This window comes from Puma concolor, chromosome A1 (genome assembly GCF_028749965.1).
Source record: "Puma concolor isolate L17-30 chromosome A1, mPumCon1.1.hap2, whole genome shotgun sequence".
NCBI lineage: Eukaryota > Metazoa > Chordata > Mammalia > Carnivora > Felidae > Puma > Puma concolor.
In genome coordinates this window covers 69639196-69661420 of record NC_141667.1, presented here as the reverse complement: position 1 = coordinate 69661420, position 22225 = coordinate 69639196, and the positions used below count along the sequence as shown (strand labels likewise).

Here is a 22225-nt window from a genome sequence, read left to right as displayed (position 1 = left end):
GAGAAGGAATAGGGATTAGAAAAGAATAAGGTAAAATCAATTATATTTATTAATTTTAATCCACCTTATCTAGGAATAGATCATATCAAACTTTGGGAGGAAACTATGTATTATGAAGTACATATCAAACATTAGAAATATTCTTTTACTCCATGAAACATATTTTCCAAAATATTTACCTGGCACTTAACCTTTATGCTTTTGAGAGCTAGTTACTTTATTTCTTCATTTAAGTTGTGATGTACACAACCATCTCTCCCTAGGTGACACTTTGAAACATGAAGAAGCCTGGTTTCTAGTTCTACAACAGGTTTGTACTCCTGTTAGAATTTCTGGGCATTCCATTCAATAAGACCCAGTTGAAATGTGTCCTCTTCCATAAAGCCTTACTGAAGTCCTTCAGGCAAAGGCAGCTTTTCCCTTGGGTTTCCAAAGACATTTGTAACTACTCCTGTTACACTGCATTCTAAACATTTATTTACATACTTCTTTTCTCCACTAGATGGCAATCACAACAGTACAAAGTTAATTTTTTTTTTAAGTTTATTTATTTATTTTTGAGAGAGAGAGAGAGAGAGAGAGCACCAGCAGGGGAGGGGAAGGGAGGGAGAGAGAGAGAGAGAGAGAGAGAGAGAGAGAGAGAGAGAGAAAGAGAGAGAGAAAGAGAGAGAGAGAGAGAGAGAAAGAGAGAGAGAGAGAGAGAGAGAGAGAGAGTCTTAAGTAGGCTCTGCACTGTCAGCACGGCTTGAAGTCACCAACGGTGAGATCACAACCTGAGACAAAACCAAGAGTCAGATGCTTAACCTACTGAGTCACCCAGGCACCTCTGAAATTTTTCTTTTTATTTCATCTTTTTCAGAGAGGGCATACATAAATATTAACTAAGTAAGAAATGAAAGGAACAAAGTTGATCCTCTACTGTGGAATGGAACACAAAGACATATGTAAGATATTGACATCTATATCTAAATGTCAATGTAGATACAGATGTACACACATGGTATTTAGAGAGAAACACAATCACTTTCTTGCTTGACCTCTGTGGTTACTTCCAATGGTACGATGAAGAAGGCTGAGACTCCTGACAATTCCCTCTGCTCCCACAGTGGCTTCCCAGCAGCTCCTTCTGGCAATTTTTCTTGGCAGTGGCTCCCAGCACAGGCTCCCAACAGCTGCTCCCATCTGCAAGGGCTCTTCTCTGAAATGGGTCCCGCTAGCAGTGAGTTCCATTACCAAACTCCGGGGCAGCAACAACTCATCCTACCTTGAAGGACACTTGCCTGTTCCCTGCTCTCCTAGCACCATTTCTAGGGACAGCACGCAGCATGATCCACACAGAGCCCTTGGGGCAGTTATAGAGTAGAACTTCTCTTTTCAAGAAGTAAGTTCAAAGGTATGAAGATAAAAATCCTAAGTTATAAAATATATTTGCTATATTCTCTGGAATTTTCTATGGTCTACTCAAGGCTTTCTGAGGTTTGGGATTCCCCTCTGGAGTTGTAACTGCTTGTGGACATTCCACCAACCCTCAGTGACTGGCAGAACACAAGCCTACTGGACACGTTTTTGTCTTACCTTATCTGAGAGCACACATCTCCCCTTTCTTCTGGTGAAAGCACTCTGATGTGCTTTGAGGGATGCTTCCCTCACCTAGTGTCAGTGCGTGTGGCTGAGCTGAAAAATAGATGACACCTACCAACCCTTTTGTTCAAGGGATTATGCTATGTTCTATGTTGCACAGATTCTATATTGTTTTCAAGCAATAGAATTCCAGGAATTTTATCTATATAATCTATGCATTAAAAAGATAAACTTTCTGATGGCCTTGTTAAAGATAAAAGATTATATAATCTCTAGCTGCTCATGGCAGTGTGTGAAGATGGCCTGCTTATGAGGATGTGTGTGTGTGTGTGTGTGTGAGAGAGAGAGAGAGAGAGAGAGAGAGAAGGCCCTGAAAATAATATTTGAATGCCAGGACTTAACCTGCCTGACCAGCCCTACCCATGGGCTTCTCTGTTACGTGACTTAATAAATTATTTTATTTTCATTTTTATTCTTATTAGCTGCATAAACTAGTTTGAATTAGCTCTGAAACTTGTAAACAAAATGGCTCAACTAAGTGATCAGGAAACTAATAGAATCATGGAAGCACTAAATCCCACTTGCCCATCTTTCTCTAAGTAGCAGCCATACAACCAGGTCACCAGAATTCCTAGGACAGTTTTATTTCAAGTATTTCCTCCTATTTTCCCTATCAATATAGTTTTAATTTTCATATTTTATACTTTATTACTTATATTCTAGAAATAAACAGTATTATGCCCATTGGGCTGAAGGACACCAATGAGAACCAAATTGCCCCATAGTTACTTTGGAACTTGCACTATTCTTTTACAAATCCTAAAGCACAAAAGGGGCTAATGACAGCTACTCTTCCACACAGAATTGTTGCAAAAATTAAATAGCATTTGTAAAAATAGGAAGATATATATATAGAGAGAGATAGATATAGATATAGATATAGATATCAAAGAGTAGTATGTCCGTTTATGTAGTATATCAAATAACAAGTGTATAAAAATGTGTGGTTTCAATATCGTCATTCCTATGAAAACTTTGCAATGATTGTGAGGTGCTTATGGATGGCCACACCTTCCCCAGCGCAGCATAAGTCCTAGAAATAGCATTGGTGCCCTTGATGGCATTTAGCACAGTTTTTGTTGCATGTGAAAATGCCCTTGGTTGGCTGCTTGATCTGGATATGGTCCTCAGGAATGTTCTAGTTGAGAACACTTCACTAAAATCAAGTGGTTCTAATAAGTAGGGGGTAAATGGAAAATGCTCATCCAGATAATTTAATCCTCCCAAAAAGTATAACAAAATTTCCAGAGAAATGAGGTATGTTGTAGGAATAATAGTTAATTGCTTTGTATTTCTGTTTCATTCTACGTGTGCAGATGTACTTAATACTTACGTGATCTAGTTGGAATTCCATAATAAAATCCTTATTTTATCCTTGTCCTGGGGAGTAATTTCCTTACTCATGGATGAGTTGGGGTGCCAGGAAACTAGCTTCAGTCTTTCCTGGGAAGTCTTCTTAGATCCAGTCAGCACTGTTTGAAGAAAGGCTATGAGAAGAAAACCAAGAACTTAGTGCCCACCCATTTCATTCTCTCACTTTTCACATGAATAAATCAAGCCACAGAGAGCTTTCACTGACACATGGATATTCACTTGCTGCTATAATCCATTGCCATATTCTCCATTACTCTGTCACAAATTCTACTGCACTGGGCATAACTGGGGCATACATAGAAGAGCTTTTTGTTTTAATAACCATATATTTAAATTACTGTATATTTAAAAATTATAACAATCAAACTTGAGATTTCATAAGTATTAGTACTGAGGATAAGGATAAGTTAAAAATAGTAGAGACAGTTGGTTTAAGTTGGATTAGTGAAAATTAAAATGACATGTGAGAGGTAGGTGGCTGTGGCCAAAAATTATGAATGTGATGAGACTGGCAAAAATCTGAAAAACCATTCTTTTCATGACATGTGGTATGACAATATATATATATATGCATACATACTATATAATAGGAAAAGTTCTTACAAAGATGTAAAATTGAAATAATTTTGTTTCATTTTGAACAACTGATTCTATTGAAAGTAATAAAAGTTCAGGAAAATATAAAACAAAATAAGCATCAAGTAAACGGTTTTCTATTTAAAAATTTTTCTAATATGGAAGTTCAATTTTCCAGGAATTCTGTTTTCTTCAAAATTGTTAGTTCTCTTTTTTCTAACAAGTCTTGGCAAAAATAAACAAGTTATTTGGGTAACTGAGACAAATTAAACTTATTCATTAGTTAGTGATGGTTTTTTCAACTACTAAATTACTCATTTGATTAAAATTATTAAAGGATCCCCACCTGCTTGGCACTATTCTAGGCACTGGGAACACAACAGTGAGTAAAAAGTAAAAATATGTACTGTTCTGGAGTTTACATCAAAGTGAATGAGGAAGGCAATAAAGAATGGTTATATAATATGTTAAAAAGTGTTAAGTACTATCATAAAATGTATAACGGGGCAAAGTGATAGAGATTGACCAGAAGAGATTTCTGTGTTAAAAAAAAAAGTCCTCTCTGAAGAGACATATGAACACGGTCCAAATGAAGTAAGAGAGTGAGCCTTATGAATATTTGGGAAAGAACAATCTGGGCTGAAGGAAAAGCATTTCCCAATCACTTCATAAACCCAACATATCTTCCCTATCCCTTAAGTAGTATACATTTTAGGCTGTGCCTGTGATTCTCACCAACATGCAACAAAAGAAATTTCCAATCAGGGTGTGATATTTAAGGCATGCATGACAACGATATATTTAAAAGTCCTTTTGTATGCATTGTTATATTTGGTATGCACACCCACCTTGTGGTATGGAAAAGCACTTTTTATCATCTCTACTTTATAGGATAAAATTTTTAGAGAAGTTAAGTGATATCTCTAAAAACATTCAGGTAATATCCAACAAATCCTAGCCTCAGATCTAGGTCTGGTGTAGGAAGTCTATTCCATTAAGCGGGGAAAGAGGGAGGGAGGGATGGAGGGAAAAAAGGGAGAAAAGGAGGGAAGAAGAAAAAAGTTTACTTTGATTTCTTAAAGTTACAAATATTTCTTTTAGAAACACTTTTTTTTTTTCAACGTTTATTTTTATTTTTGGGACAGAGAGAGACAGAGCATGAACAGGGGAGGGGCAGAGAGAGAGGGAGACACAGAATCGGAAACAGGCTCCAGGCTCCGAGCCATCAGCCCAGAGCCCGACGCGGGGCTCGAACTCACGGACCGCGAGATCGTGACCTGGCTGAAGTCGGACGCTCAACCGACTGCGCCACCCAGGCGCCCCTAGAAACACTTTAAAAACATGTAAAAGAAAAAGAAAAAATCGTATCTACACTTTGATACACATTCAATTATTTTATACATTCATTCAAATAATATCTGAGTTCCCATATGTGCCAGGTACCGTGGCAGGTGTTAGGGATACAGCAGTGAACAATTAAGACAAAAATCTCTGTCTTAATGGACCTTATATGAGGCCCTTTTCACAGAGTAAGAGGGTCAATAAACAAGATAAATAACTGAAATATAAACATGTTAGATAGTGATGAGATCGGAATATACAATAGAATGGGTATATACCATGAAATGATACTTCACATTTAAAACAATGTTTTACAAATAAAAGTATTGGAAACATGTGCCCTAAGAGAAACTCACTTCCCCTCTACTTTTAAGTCCGAGTGAAAAAGCTAATATGGACTATAGGTATTTTGATCCAAAAGAGGACACTAACAAGAATAAACTTATATATAAAATCTTTAAAATCTTGAGTTGGAAGAAAAATGATGTAAGGAAAATCCTGATATAGTCCAAACATTCTAGAATAAAGATTTCTAATCTACTTCAGCAAAATGTAGAAATTGGGGGTGAGGTTGGAGAGAGAAGAAAGACACTTGGTGGACTGAGGTGGGGGTGGGAAGGAAGGGGTGTAGGGGAGAGTAAAAATACTTTACAGATCTCTCATCTTATTTGTGTTCAAAAGAAATGGGGGATAGTTTATGTTGTGGGAGAATGCATTTGTATTTTATTTTCAAACACTATTAAAGATATGGGTGTGGTTACGAGAGTGGGGAGGGGGAAGGTAGATATTAACAGAACAGAGGAGTAAGGCAGGACTTTCACTAAACATGAGGAATAAATGAAAAGAATAATAATTTGATCCAACTAGCAAAGAAAAAAAAGTAGAACTAGAAACAGAGAAGACTAATGCAAAGTAAATTTAATCTGGGGCGCCTGGGTGGCTCAGTCAGTTGAGCGTCCAACTTCAGGTCATGATCTCATAGTTTGTGGGTTGGAGCCCGGTGGCTGGCTCTGTGTGCACAGCTCAGAGCCTGAAATGAAGACTGCTTCGAATACTGTGTCTCCCTCTTTCTGCCCCTCCCTTGTTCATGTTTTGTCTCTTTCTGTCTGTCAAAAAAATAAATAAAATAAAATAAAATGTTAAAAAAATTTTTTAAGTAAATGTAATCTATTAGATGGACTCTATTAGATGGAATGAATAAACATGACTCCTTATACTGACAGGAAACAGACCATTTTCTCCAAACCGGAGAAAAAAAATAGTAAAAAATGGCTGTTAAAATAAAATCTACATACTTTTTATTAACACACATGCACACATGTACACACACACACACACACACCTAAAATATAGTGGCAAAGATGGTTTAGAAATTAAGGAGATAGACCAAGAAACACCAGTTAAATCTAAGCAAAACAAAAAAATTCAAAATTAAAATATCGATATTGAAAAATCACTATTTAAAATTCACTATTAAAAGAAGTAAACAAAATAAAAATAAACATCATATAATTATAAAAGACACAATTTATAAAGATACAGCAATTATAACCTCTATGGCTCAAAAACATTGCATATGACTATATAAAATGTTTTAGAAAGAGATGTTAAAAATGAAATTTTAGAGAAAGACTTTGAACTATACATGTAGTGTATTGGACAGATGTATAAATCCCTTCACTCCTGGTTTAAAAAAAAAAAGCTAGGGGAACAGCATAAGTCAATCAAAAACCTTGACTCAGTAGATCCATATAATTTCATGTAATACATACATATGCACTTATGATTTAAGGGACATTATTTATTTATAATCCATTGAACATTTTCATAAGTTACACATGTACTTGGCCAAAAAGAAACTTTAACATATTTTTAAAAATCACATTCTCTGGAGATGCCTGGGTGGCTGAGTCAGTTAAGTGTCTGACTCTTGATTTCGGCTCAGGTCATGATCTCATGGTTCATGAGTTTGAGCCCCACATAGGGCTCCATGCTGACAGTGTGGAGCATGCTTGGGATTCTCTCTCTCTCTCTGTCTCCCTCTCTTGCTCTTGCTCTCGCTCTCACTCGTGCTCTCTTTCTCAGCCCCTCCCCCGCTCTCTCACTCTCTCAAAATAAATAAACTTAGAAAAAATCATTCTCTGACTATAATCTAAAAATTAGAAATTAATAATAAAAACAATATTTTGAATTTAGAAACACATTCCCAGATAGCTCTTAAATTTAAGAGGAAATTAAAAAGAAAAATCAGGGTGCCTGGGTAGCTCAGTTGGTTAAGCATCTGACTCTTGATTTTGGCTCAGGTCATGATCTCATGGTTCATGGGATCAAGCCCAGCACTGGGCTCCAAGCTGACAGAGCAGGGCCTGCTCAGGATACTCTCTCTCCCTCTCTCTCCCTCTCTCTCTTCCCTTCCCCTGCTTGTGCTTTCTCTCTTTCTCAAAATAAACATTTCTAAAAAAAGAAAGAAAAGGAGAAAAATCAAACTATATGGAAAGCAATAAAAATTTCATAATAGAATCTTTGGACACAAAGAAAGTTGTGCCAAAGAAAGAGTTTACAACATGCCTTTAAATGTTTTTATTAAGAAATAACAGTAAAATTGAGAGATATATTAAAATAAAAAATAATTAGAAACTAGGAATAAAAAGAGAAAAAAGCTGAAATTTATTAAATAGAAAAATAAAAAATAGAAAAGGGAACAAATAAATCCTCCCTTGAACCTTCATGTAAGTAAGAAAGAGAGAGAGCGAGAGAGGGAAGGAGAGAAGGTGTGAAGGAATAGAAAAGATGGAGCAAGCAAAAAAAAATAAGCAATGTTGGGGATCAGAAGATATAACTATGGATACAAGAAAGATGATAATTGTAAGAGAATACTACATGCAGCTCTATTGAAACAAATTTGAAAACCTAAGAAGTAATATATATTTTACAGGTAAAATAAAAATTATTAAAATTTACCCCAGTTGGGGAAAACATGAATAGATCAATTTTCATAGAAAAAACTAGAAAGGTGATTAAAGACCTATCATGGAAATAAGAATCTGGTGGACAGAACAAGTAGCAGACAAACCAAAAACCTACACCCCCCCCCCGCCAAAAAAAGGAAAAAAAGCCTTGGAATAAAGTTTCTTGGGGGAATACTTGTTCAGAAGACCCATCTCATTTCCTGAAGTAGATGTAGTGCCCAGAACTAGACACATGGTCAGAAAAGACCAGAGAGAACCCTAGGCTTGCACCTCTGACAGACATATAGGTTCTGGACTCTGCTCAACATGCTGATAAAAGCTAAGGCTGTTTTATGCAGTGCATCTTAGTGACGAGGAAGTGATCAAACTTCGTGCCAAGCTGCAAAAAACTAAGAGAGTGGTATTTATGCTCATCCTCTTGGCTCTACTAATTTAAGGAAATCTCTGTCAGGTCACTGACTGACAACTGAGAAAATAGACAGAATTCAGTGTTGATACTTGACAATGAATACAATCTCGGCAAAAATAGTTTGGAAACACCGTCAAACAGTTGGATGACTGAAGCCCTCAATGGTTATCAACAGAGAACCCTGGAGAAGAGAAAAATTTGATTTCCTGCATTGCTACATGATGATATTCAACATTTATTTTCAACAAAATAAAAATGACAATAAAAATCATAAGGCATACAAAGAAATAATGAAGTTTGGCCCATTCAAAGGAAAACAAAAAGTTGACAGAATCTGGCCCTAAAGAAGTCTAAACATTATACTTACTGGATAAATACCTAAGGCAACTGTGTTAAATATACTCAAAATGCTAAAGACGACTATGGACAAAGAAGTAAAGGAAATCTGAAAAGTGATGTATGTGCAAAATGAGAACATCAATAAAGAGATAAAAATATTATAAAAGGAATAAAAAAGAAACACTGGAAGTAAAAATTACAATAACCAGCGGTGCCTGGGTGGCTCAGTCGATTAAGCCTCCGAGTTTGGTTCAAGTCATGACCTCATGGTTCATGAGTTTAAGCCCTTCATCAAGCTTTCTGTTGTCAGAACAGAGCCTGCTTAGGATCCTCTGCCTCCCTCTGTCTCTCTCTGTCATGCTCTCTCTCTCTCTCTCTCTCTCTCTCTCTCTCTCTCTCATTCTCTCAAAAATAAATAGACATTAAACAGTTACAATAACTGAAAAAAATTACAATGAATGAAATAAAAAATTCCCTAGAAGTATTCAATGTCAGGCATGAGCAGGTAAAAAATCTGTGAACTTGAAGATAAACAATTGAAATGCCCCAGTCTTAGATCCAGAAATAACAGAGAATGAGGAAAAGTAAACAGTCTGAGGGACTGTCTGGACACTATTAGCAGATCAATGTATTATTGTATGGGAGTCCTTTAGAAAGAAAAGTGAGGAAACACTGTTTGAAAAAGTAATGGCTGAAAACCTTGCAAGTTTGATAAAAGATATGAATCTACACATACCAAAAAATCTCAACAAACTCCAGGCAGAATAATGTAGAGATCAACACTCAGACACATTAAAATCAAGTGAAAAACAAAGAAAACCAGAAAATATCAAAAATAGCAAGAGAAAGTGACTGGTCATGTATATGGTATTCTCAATGAGATTATTAGCAAACCTCTCATAAGAAACCATGAAGGCTAAAAGGCAGTGGGATGAAATATTTAAAGTCTTAAAAAAAAAAATATGAAGGAAAAATTGCAAGTCTGGCAAAACCATCCTTTAGAAATGCACAAATTAAGACATCCCCAGAAACAAAAGTTAAGAGAGTTTTTTGCCTATAGCCCTGACCTACAAGAAATGCTAAAGAAAATCCTTCAGTCTAAAATGAAAGAACACTAGACAATACCTCAAAGCCATATGAGGGCATAAAGAACATTGGTAAAGGTAAACTACATAGATAAATTTAAAAGCCAGTGCCAATACATTCTTTAGTTGTAACACTTGTTTTATTTTCTACATGATTTAAAAGACAAATGCATAAAATAGTCATTCTGAAACTATGTTAATGGGAACACAATGTATAAATATAATTTGTTAACAATTTAAAGGGGGTGGGAGGAGTTGTCTTATTTCCTGAAAACTAGAGCTTACAATTTATCCTTATCTTGAATCTCTTCCCATTGCCTTTTGCCACAACATTTACTATTCTGCCTTTAAGCAGAACCTCTCCAAGTTCTGTTTTATATGAAGTTAGTCCCTTTGGGAAGAGATTAGGAGTTAACTTCTTATAACCTGCTTCTCCACCCAGAGAAATTTCTGAGCCAGAAATCTGGAAGTGGGTGTCAAGGGGGTGAGGTGGGAAGGGAAGAGGGACAAAAATAAGCTTCTTTCTGAGTGATACACTCACTCTAAGAGCTAAGTGCTTGGTGTTGGTGGAGAAAGTAGCCTGATGTCATTTTGGCTTGCCTCTCCTGGTATGGAACCAACATTGCATGAGCTGAAGTAGGGATATTCAGAGCCCCAACGTTCTCAAGATGCTGTGTCTTTGGTAGAGCCAACATTCTACGAGTGGAGACTGGATGGAAGACAGGAGTTCCCATCTCTCAAATGTACTCTCCAGGAACTTAGCCTTACCAACAGGCTGTTTTCAAAAGACATGTAAGTATTTAAATAAAATATAAGATTATTTTAAGGGATTTATGTATGAAAGGTAAAAGAAACAAAAACAGCACATAGGATGGAGAAGTCTAATGCAATTTTTCTATCATAAAGTTCTTTAGTACCATAATATTAGTATCTAAATAGACTGTTATAAGTCAATACTTAATATTGCAATCAATAGACCAATTATTTTTAAAAATTTATACAAAGAAGTATAACTAACTTGTCACTAGAGGGTAAATAGTAGAAAAGGAACAGAAAGCAGAGAGAAACAATAGAAAAAAATAGCAAAATGGTGAACACAAACATAACAATATGTATATTACATATAATTATACTTTACATTTATAAATATTAGCATATTTTATAAATGAAAAGCCTTTGACACTAACAAAAAGGCAAAGATTGATGGTCTCCATATAAAAATATCAACAACCAACTCTATGTCTTCTATAATGTATAAACTTTAAATATAATGATATAGAAGTGAAAAGCAAAATGATAAAAAAGACATACCATGCAAATTAGCATAGTCAGCTGGCCTGGCTATATCAGTATCAGATGAAGAAAATTTCAAAACAAGGAGAATTACCAGAGATAAAAATAAATATTCTATAATGACAAATGGGTCAATTTCTGAGGACGGCATAAAAATCCTAAATAAATAAGCTCCAAAAGTAAAAATAGAAGGAAGTTTTTTCAATATGATAATTGATTTTTTATAAAGGTTCAAAAACAATTCAGTGGAGGAAGATAGTCTTTTTAATAAATGGTGTTGGAACAATTAACTGGACATCTGTAGTCAAAAATATGAACCTTGACTTAAATGTAATATATAAACACTAACTCCCAATAGATCATGGATTTAAATGTAAAACATAAAACTATGAAACTTCCAGATGAAAACATAAAATATCTTTGGGATTGAGGATGAAGATTCTTAGACATGATATTACATGTGTGATACATAAAAGAAAATAACCAATAAGTTGAACCTCCTCAAAATAAAAAGCTTTTGCACTATGAATGACTATTAACAGAATGAAAAGACAAACTACAGATTCAGGAAGAAATATTTGCAAACTATGTACCTAATATATATTTTCATACACATAGACTATGTAGAGAACTCTCAAAACTCAACAGCCAAAAACAAACAAACAAAACAAAATAATCTATTATAAAATGGACAAAATATATGAATGGATATGTCATCAAAGGTATAATATGGATGGCAAGTAGGCACATGAAAAATTACCAATATCTTAGCCAAAACCATAGACAAGGGGAACATTTCAGTAGTTGCTAGAGAGCTGGGATTGGATTGGGAGGAAGGTGGGTGAGAATACAAAGAGGTAGCATGAGGAAGTTCTTTTGTGGTAATGGAACAGTCCTATCTCTGGATTGTTGTGGTTACATGCATATACATGTGGAAGAAAATTTCACAGAACTATATACATAAATGCACACAATGATTGCAGTTATAGAAAATGGTAAAAACTGGTCAGGTCTGTAGTCTAGTTAACAGAAAGATACCAATATCACCTTCCTAGTTTTGATATTGTACCACACCTATAGAAGAGATCACTGTTTGGGAAAGCTAGGGGATGGGTGCACAAGACTCTATACTATTTATACAACTTATATTGAGCCTTAATTATTTCAAAGTAAAAAATTTTGAAACATACACCAATCTCCATATGTAAAAGAACACAAACCCATTTTCTGTAGTGAAAGAGAACCACAATAAGGGGGGGGGGGGGATATGATGAACCTACAGAATATTTAAAGTATAAAGAAATAGAGTATAAGTAGATGGGTGAATCTCATGCAAGAAGTGGTATTTGAGTTCAATTTCTGATTCTGTTAAACTTAGAAATTGCTGAAGAGTGACCTCAAGGAAGAATTAACACATTACCTTCTTGCCTTCTAGCTTTGCAAGAGTATGCTAAGTGCTTCAGACAGGTCTCCCTAATGTATAAAGCTCTTATGAAGTATTTTCAGTTTCTGATATTCATCATGTACACAAGAAGAGCAAAAAATGGCATACTGTCTGAAGGCTGCAAGGGATCACTCATCCCCAAACAAGCCTGGATCTAACCAGTGAGATTTTTTTATAATTCTGGAAATGCTGAGTAATACAGCTTTGAATATACGTGCACATTTCTGACTTAGCCAGTTAACCAAAGTAAAAATGCAGTTCCCAGGAAAAACTGACTATTCTGGTTTTTAAGTGTCCCTTAAATGATATCACTTTGCCACTTAAGCCAACAGAAATTGAATTGTTGCTATTCATTTCTGATACTTCTCAATCCAGTCCTGTTCACTCTGCATGCTTTCACCATCTTCTGCCCTTTAATACTTCCTTAAATGGAACTGTCCCTTTACTTTCTCAATCTATACACATTTTCTTTACTTTTTCTTATTATTTTTTAAGGTGCTTTGTTTCACTCTTTTTTTTTTTTACACTCAGGACTAATACAAAAGAGAGTTATTTATCAAGTATTTCATATAAGAATCTAGCTGTTGAGATATCTTGCAGTTGTACTCCAAGGGAAGTGAGACAAAGATATGAAACAAAGCTAAAGTATAACAGAGGGAAAACACAGTTTGACAAAGCTCATGGAATCTTTAGCTATTTTATAAGATACTATAATGTTCATTGATCCATAGGACTTAAGCTGTGGATCTATCCCTATAGCTTAAAGAGAAACATCTGTTTAAAACATTCAATAATTGGGGCGCCTGGGTGGCGCAGTCGGTTAAGCGACCGACTTCAGCCAGGTCACGATCTCGCGGTCCGGGAGTTCGAGCCCCGCGTCAGGCTCTGGGCTGATGGCTCAGAGCCTGGAGCCTGTTTCCGATTCTGTGTCTCCCTCTCTATCTGCCCCTCCCCCGTTCATGCTCTGTCTCTCTCTGTCCCAAAAATAAATAAACGTTGAAAAAAAAAAAAAAACATTCAATAATTTTAGTAACTTTATATAGTTGTACAAACATCTCTATAGCATCTTTTTTTTTTTTTTTAATTTTTTTTTTCAACGTTTATTTATTTTTGGGACAGAGAGAGGCAGAGCATGAACGGGGGAGGGGCAGAGAGAGAGGGAGACACAGAATCGGAAACAGGCTCCAGGCTCTGAGGCATCAGCCCAGAGCCTGACGCGGGGCTCGAACTCACGGACCGCGAGACCGTGACCTGGCTGAAGTCGGACGCTTAACCGACTGCGCCACCCAGGCGCCCCCTCTATAGCATCTTTTAACAGGGCTTGGCATACATTTCAAAAAACTACCAGTCAGAATTACCAGTATTTCTGAAACCTGAATATTGGCCCTAAAAGTTTGGCTTGAGTCCTCCTTGTATTCACGGTAAATAGATCAAGTAGATACCAAAATTAGACTAATAACCATTACTAACTTGTGGAAAGAGTGCGTCAAAACAATGTGTCAAAATAAATTCAAAATATTGCCAGGTGACTCTATTCAATAGATGAGGAAAGATAACAGAATTATAAACTAGCTTGTTTAAGAAAATAAAAAGGGAAAAGAGAAGTTTTGCATTAGGTAGCCACTTTTTTTTTTTTTTTTTTTCATCGTTTATTTATTTTTGGGACAGAGAGAGAGACAGAGCATGAACGGGGGAGGGGCAGAGAGAGAGGGAGACACAGAATCGGAAACAGGCTCCAGGCTCTGAGCCATCAGCCCAGAGCCCGATGCGGGGCTCGAACTCACAGACCGCGAGATCGTGACCTGGTTGAAGTCGGACGCTTAACCGACTGCGCCACCCAGGCGCCCCTTAGGTAGCCACTTTTTAAGCTAAAATTCTCTCCTAATTCAATTAGACCATTCTAACCACATATATTCCATAATGTAAATAAAATTATATTCTTAGATCAAAGTAGATATAGATGTATGAATGAAAATAGATCAAGTTGAGGAAACTATACGTATTTAATAAGTGCATGGAGTTAGCATCATTTGTTTTAATGTCCTACTTATTTAGTAGCTTTCAGAGAGAGCATTTTAGTTAATCCCTAATAAAATGAGCAGGATGATATTGATTTTTACCTCTAAATATTTCTATTTCTCTTTGCCTCTCCATCCCCTTGTTTATCATTGTCTGATAAATCCTCTCAGTGTCTAGCATGGTGCTGAAAACAGCATATTGCAATATATTCTTGTTAATTGAACTAAAGCATCAGTGACATACACAGAAGATGGGTTATACTAAAAGCCCCAAAGTGAAAATGGGAGTAAGCCATGATAGGTCCAACAAGGAAGTGCCCCTGGTGAAAGTGAAAAGGGTAAAAGTATGGAAAGAGTGAGAACATGTAAAAACTGAGTAAACCAGGGTGAAGCAAGGTCCTTGAAACTCAGGTTTAGGAAGTGTGTATTTCTTCTTGAATTATTCAGAGCCCATGAAAGGTCAAGAAAGCATTATCAAGTAAAAACATGTTTCTTTTTAATTAAGAGTATTGCAGCTCCTTGTATAAATGTGTATGATTCACTTGGCACACCTAGAAATTTATTGTTTCATCTTCCTGTCCACTTTCACTTTTCCTGATACAGATGAAACATGATGAAAAACAGGAATGAGACCATGATATCAGAATTCCTTCCTTGGCAAGGCCGTGCAGGACCAAGTCTGAAGTGCACATAGGGAGCCTATTGCTGTATTCCAGGCTCTTGGCTCATGTGAATGCTCAAAAATCTCGTAGATGTTTGGAGCCTGAGCGGCAGTCCTGCTCTGGAATTGCAGAAAATGCCAAGGAGACAGCTTTGTAGGGTAGCCCTCCCCATGGTTTAGGAATGTCTGTTGCTTCTTTTTTTTTAATAGCGAATTTTTTTGTCATCCAAAATACAAAATAATACAAGTGATGATACAAGAAACAATACTAGTGACAGCTCATGTGTTTGTGTTTTCCATAGTGCACAGCCCTTCCTCACTTCTGAATCTCCTTGCCGTCCTCTATCTCCCAGGCCTACTTTCTCACAAGTTTGCAGTTGTACAACCATCTTGGTCAATTTCAATATGCATGTTGACAATATTATATAGACTGGGTTCAGTATATTCAAGTATATATTCAAGTATAAGGGACTTGTCTCTATTCCACACTCTGCTCCCTTTATTTCTGCCTGGATTTTGCCATTATCTAGAACTGTCCCATACCTGAAATCTTCTTTTAGAAAAAATTTTCCCTTTAGTAATAATTGATCATTTCGGAAATTTTGAAAAAAAAAAACACGCACAATCCTATCATCTAGAACCATGTCAGAGTTTATTAGTGCCTATTCCACCTTTTAAATTAGGGAATCCAGCAGTGGGAATGGGTTGAATTCTTGTTGGCTCCTCCACCTCCTTCTAGGGATTTAACTATGGCTTTATCTGGTCCTGCTAACTCAGTTCCACTCTCTACTCATTTTTCACCTTCCAAAATTCTTGACAACTCTTTTTCTGCTGTATCTCCTTCTTTTAATCCTTGTAGGGTTGTATCTTCTTGTTTCTTTTATCAGTTTTTGGGAGGGAGCAGAGATAAACAAGTGTATTCAGTCTGCCATGTTAAACTTCCCAGTTACCATCAGTTCTCAGCACTGGCCCACTCAGCTTTGCTTCCTACCTTCCTAATCACCCTTTACCATCTCCTTCACCCCCTTCACTCTATTTTTCCCACTGCATGTGCCAGTATCCAGACATACTCACCCTTTGATGTTACACTTGGGGAATCAAGATCCTTAAAAAACAATATGGAACCTGCCACTGTTCTTGTGACCTGTCACTTGTGGTCTTAACTATACATTAAAGCCATTCAACATGGGCATCTGGGTGGTTCAGTTGTTTAATTATCCAACTCTTGGTTTCAACTCAGGTCATGATCTCACAGCTTGTGGTTCGAGGCCCACATCAGGCTCTGCGCTGGTAGCATGGCGCCTGCTTGGGGTTCTCTCTCCCTCTCTCTCTGTCCCTTCACCACTCAAACTCTCTCAAAATAAATAAATAAACATTTTTAAAAAAGAGCCATTCAACAATCTTTTGAGGTTTTCTTCTGTTTCTTTTTGCAATCCCTCAGCCACAGTTCTAAGCCTTCACTATGCTTTTCAGATCATGAAGTACAGGTCTCTGGAAGTTTATTGCCTGAGTTTGCATCCCGGTTCTAGAATTTACTAACTCAGTGACCTTGAGCATCCTGCCTAACTTCTCTCTGTCTAAAATCACTCGTCTACAGGATAGCGATGATAATAGTTATTAATATAGTTACAGGGACTACCTGAATCATAGGAATATTATACTGGTTAAACGTGTTAATGAATCTAAAGCTTCTAGAAGAGTTTCTTATATATAAAAAGTGTTATGACCCCTTTCCTTAAATAAGGAAAGTAGTTCCCTTCTACTCAGAGAAAATCAAAGCTACTCATTGTTAACTCCATTACTCTACCACATACTCTTCACAAGTGTTTATACCTGTGTACGTATTTCTTTCCTTCCTCCCTATTTCAGAGGAAAATGTGCACTACTACAAAACAAAGTACACATGATATGTATTAGGTAATGTCTGTATAGGAAACTTGTAGTGCCTAAGGCATCCCAACACCCTTAGAAGGCTTTCAGGAAGAAGTGACACAGCTGGGTTTTGAAGAATGGATATGAGCCAGATGACAGCCTGGAGAAAGCACTTTAGGCAAAAAGAATCTCATGTACAAGCATGTTAGGATATACATAGTATGCCACCTTGAGAACTATAACCATTTTTAATGGAGCAAAGAATCCCTATGTGTGAATGGTGAATACATGTGGGGGTTTCTCTTCTTTTTATACAGCACTTCTGAGCATTTTATTAGCTGATTTACATTCTTTTTCATTTTGTTTTTAAGTCTAGATCTTCTCCTCAAGTTGTACATCTCATGTGGTTTGGAATGACGTCATAGACTTCCTTTGACTGCTCATGATATATACCACATTGCCAAATGTGTTGTAAGCCTCAGTAAATAATTATGAGATAATTAATTTTTTGAAACTCAAAGATACTTGCATTACTTCACTCAATAATTTTTTTAGTAATCAAGAAAGAGTTCATTTAAATAGTCATGCTTTTAAATTGACTGTAAACATGAGAGACATTAACATAAATTGGAGCTTCACATTATACCTATAGTTAATAGAAATAGAACAATGAGTGCATGTAGAGAACATAATGATTTTATATGCTCTCATGCTAACGTGATAGTACATATGAAGATGCAACAAAGTAATATATTCTTCAAGATGAAACTTCTTTTATTAAATGTATGCATGCTTACAAAATTTTGATGCATTCAAAAAGCAATGTTGATCAATGGTAATGCTTATATTAAACTGAGTTTGCACAATTATAAGGGGAAAAACTCCCCTAGAATAGCTTTTACTTCTGCCCTTCAAGTGCAGAAACTGGACTGTATGTCTTCTGCATCAGGAGCTTCCCCCTCTGTACTTGTCCTTTCCACTCCATATTGGAGTCATTATCCTTTCCACTTTAAAGCTTCTATAGAGCCTTTCAACCTCTTGTGTCACATCATGCTGTTGAAAGATGGAACCTAGCTAATGCAATTTGCATATGCTTTTCTTAATGCCTCCACCTTTTTGATACTTCTACTGCCTTTTTTTCAGTTGCCCAGAGTCCTTTTTCTGAAAATTCCCTTCATTTTATGGACAAACAGGAAATGATGATAATATGAGCCATTTATATATGATGAGTTTTGACGAGTTACATATTAATATTAAAACATTTGAGTCAAATGTTCCTTCAGTCATGATTTACATGTCAATTGCTTTTTTCTTCTGATGGCGAAATGTAGGTTTTTATTTCTGTCTAAGGAATTTAGGTTTTCTGCCAGCAAGTGAAGAAATGTGTAAGTTGTGTTCTTCAGGGATATTCTGAAGTCATTGTGAAGTATGTAGCTTACACAGACAAAAGCTCTAGTAAAATAAAATTCTGTAAATAGCCTGGTCATTTGGTGTTGTCTCCTCTGGACACTCAAATCTTCACTCTAATGATCAGGAATATTACATTCACTTCAGGTACTTAGGAGCACTTATCTACTTTAGACTTTGTGGAAATGGAAATGGAAATGTCAGATATAATTGAACCACTTTTTGAAAAACCCTGACACAAGCATAAAAATGCATGGGGTTGTGGCCTGCCTTTTTTGAATTAGTCTTCTGCCAGATTCTATGAGTCTCCTTTGGAGACACCTAATATACTTTACCTGTGGATATATTACTTGCTTCTGTGTGTCAGTTTAATTTTTCTAAAGATAATAAAATTTGTTACACATTTATCCTGTACAAATCACAAGGGCCACTCTACATCTTTGATAGTTCACTACCCGACTCCTTTGATCTGTCCAATGTTTCCCTGACCCATCTTACAATGTATATTTTTCGAATTATTAACTCTGAGCTTCTCCCCAGGATTTCTCTTCTTAGGTTCCTTAGCTTGTCCATGTTCTTTATTCTTCATGATCTCTTTCTCCATTTGGATTCATGATGCTACATAGTGGGGAGCTCTTCCCACAAAGGGGCACCTGTACTCCTCCCTTTGCCCCTCCCACTCCACCATAGGCTGCCCAGACCAGGTCAGCACATCCCACCTGACCAGATTCCTCCCCTATGCTGTTGTCTATCACAGATGCTCAGCATATCTTGCTTATCTCTCCAGCCTGGCCTTGAGCCCTTGAAGGCTCCAGGCCCATTGTCTGTGCTAGTGACAGCAACTCAGAACACACCCAACCTGTTCCCGAAGCATCTGCACATCCTTCACCTCATTGGAACCTCACAACATCCCTGTGAAGAGGACAGGAGGGGTTTTTGTGCCTATTTTGCAGATGAGAAAGGGAAGCCTAAGAGAGGAAGGTGGCTTCCCAACACTGTATGAGACAAGGGTGTGGAGGCTGAACTCACCCCAAGGTTTGGCTAAATCCCTTGTATTTACTGAGAACGACTACATTTTTGAAATCATAAATTCAGGCATCCTTCTCTCGTGCCACTAATTCCTATTCCTCCAGCTTTTTCACTTTATTATTTCTCCATAGAATATGGGTGATTACATGCTACAGTAGTTAATGGCATAGTCTCTGAAGCTAGATTTCCTGGGTTTAAATCCCATCCCTATCACTTAAATATATATAACTTTGTGCAAATTGATTAGTATTTGGAGCCCTTAATTCCCTCATCTACATATAGAAGGAAAAGCATCTAATTCACAAAGAATTGCAGAGCTCTGATAGGTAGAGTAATAACGTTTATTGAATACATATTATATGCCAGACACTATTTTACATGTTTTAATATGAATTAATTTAATTTTCAAAGCAATCCTATGAGTTAGATGTTATGTACTATCTTTTTCACTATCTACAAACTGCTTCATCCATTTTTCTCATTTCAGCATAGTTTCTATCAGGATGAAAATTTTTCCTCTACTACCTTAGGTTGAAATGAATGGGTGCCTGCAAATTAACTAACAAGAGACAGATTAACAGGGGAAAAAGACAAAGTTTATTCATATGCAAATAGAAGAGCACAAAAAAAGTGGTTTTCTGAACACCTAGAAGTAGGGGTTTGTTTAACAACTTTATAGAGGGAAACAAACAAATGGACTTTTAGGAAAGAAAACTGGGCTTTGTGGGAAACAAACGGAAAGTATGACACTTTGTGATAATGTTTCTTTTTTTTTTTTTTTAAATTTTTTTTTTTTTCAACGTTTATTTATTTTTGGGACAGAGAGAGACAGAGCATGAACGGGGGAGGGGCACAGAGAGAGAGAGACACAGAATCGGAAACAGGCTCCAGGCTCTGAGCCATCAGCCCAGAGCCTGACGCGGGGCTCGAACTCACGGACCGCGAGATCGTGACCTGGCTGAAGTCGGACGCTTAACCGACTGCGCCACCCAGGCGCCCCTGTGATAATGTTTCTTTATGCAGCCTCTCATCTTGGTGCTAATGATTAGTTTCCTCTCTAGGGGATTATGGCAACTGTGTGTTTTGAGAGGCATATTTTGTCAGCCAAAGAAATTTAGATGGTATTTGTTCAGAATTGTTTAGTTTAAAATAATCTTTGTGCCAGTCCAGAGAGCTGAGAATCTATACATTTCCAGGGCATTTACATTTTTTGCTAACAATCTCAAATACCATATAGTATCATTCTGTTGCATGGTAAGGGTAGTATGACAGCTCTGGATCAAGCTAAGAATCTACTTTGTCCATTCTTACATCTAAGGGAGTGAATTTTGTAGAATTGTTGTAAGATGTGTTAGTCTGTTCAGGCCGCCATAAAAAAATATTGTAGACTGGGTATCTTAAACACATTTATTTTCTCACAGTTCAGGAAGCTGGAGTCCTAGATCAAGGTCTGGCAGGACTGATTTCTGATGAGAGCTCTCTTCCTAGCTTGCAGACAGCCACTTTCTCATGTACTCTCATATGGTGAAGTGAGAGTGATCTCTGATGTCCCTTCCTCTTTTATAAGAACATCATTTCAATTTAATCACCTTTTTAATGGCTCTTATCTCTCATAAGGCTTCAACATATGAATTTGGGGGGAAACCCAGATATTCAGACCATAACACATGACCATACAGATAGGTAAAACTATAAATTCATGTGATAGACTTTGCCCACACCTTCAAAATAAGCCACAATCCTTTAATTTTTTTATTATTCAATTTTTTCCTCCCATTCTCACAGGGCTATTTAAAATCTTTACCCTCCTCAATCTTTGGTCTTATCATCTCCACAGGTCCTGGACCAAAGACCTCTCTTATTTAACTTATAAAATAGAAATATAACAACTTCTGTTATGTAACCTGCAAAAATCTTTTCATGCTCATTTAAAAGATTTCAAATGGAAAAATTATTTAATCTTGCTTAAACCTAATTCCTCTACTTGTTTTCTGGATGTCATCCTTTTCCATCTACTCAGGGATCACTTCTCACTCCTACAATTCACTGTTTCCTTCTACAGGCACCTTCCAACCAGGATTTAAATACACTATGCGTTACCCATCTCAAAAGTATAAAACAGAAAACTTCCCTAGCTTCCATGTCTTCCTTCAGCTACCAGCCTATCTCTCCCCATCCATTCACCGCTTCAGAAACAAACTTCCTACAGTTTTGTGTGTACTTATTCTTTCCTCCTAGAATTTGTTTCAAAACCCATAACAGTCTGGCTTCAATCTCCACAATTCCACAAAAATGCTATCACCAGAAAAAGCAACTTGACAGCATATTCAGGATGCTTTTCGAGATTGATCTTTGCTACATTTGATCCTGTTAACTTCATATTCCTTCCTGGAAGACTTTCTTCTCTTGCATCTGAAGATGCAATTCTCTTCTGGTTTCTAGCTGCCATTCTGGTATCTTGCATTCAATTGTTTTTGTGAAGTCTTCTTCTGACTTTCTGCAAAATGTTGGTGTTCCTAAGGATTCTATACTAGGCCCTCTTTTCTTCTTCCTCTAGACACTTATATTTAATAATCTCATCCACTCCTATGACTTCAATTCTACCATGTTGACTTTTTTTAAATTTCAAGTTTTTGTTTAAATTCTATTTAGTTAACATATATGGTAAAATTCATGACAGATGTAGAATTTAGTGATTCATCACTTACACACATAACATCCAGTGCTCATCACAACAGTGCCCTCCTCAATACCTACCACCCATTTA

The 22225-nt window shown here is 36.7% G+C and overlaps 1 long non-coding RNA gene across 1 annotated transcript in view; it reads right to left on the bottom strand.

The window, feature by feature from the left end:
- Window positions 1-827: 827 nt before the first annotated feature.
- Window positions 828-22225, bottom strand: part of LOC147584226 (uncharacterized) — a 58536-nt gene continuing 37138 nt past the window's right edge. The window contains exons 2-3 of the long non-coding RNA XR_015255247.1: window positions 2975-3128; window positions 828-1198 (exon numbers count right to left, since the gene is read on the bottom strand). This is a non-coding gene — a long non-coding RNA (uncharacterized LOC147584226). The remainder of the gene's footprint in view (window positions 1199-2974; window positions 3129-22225) is intronic.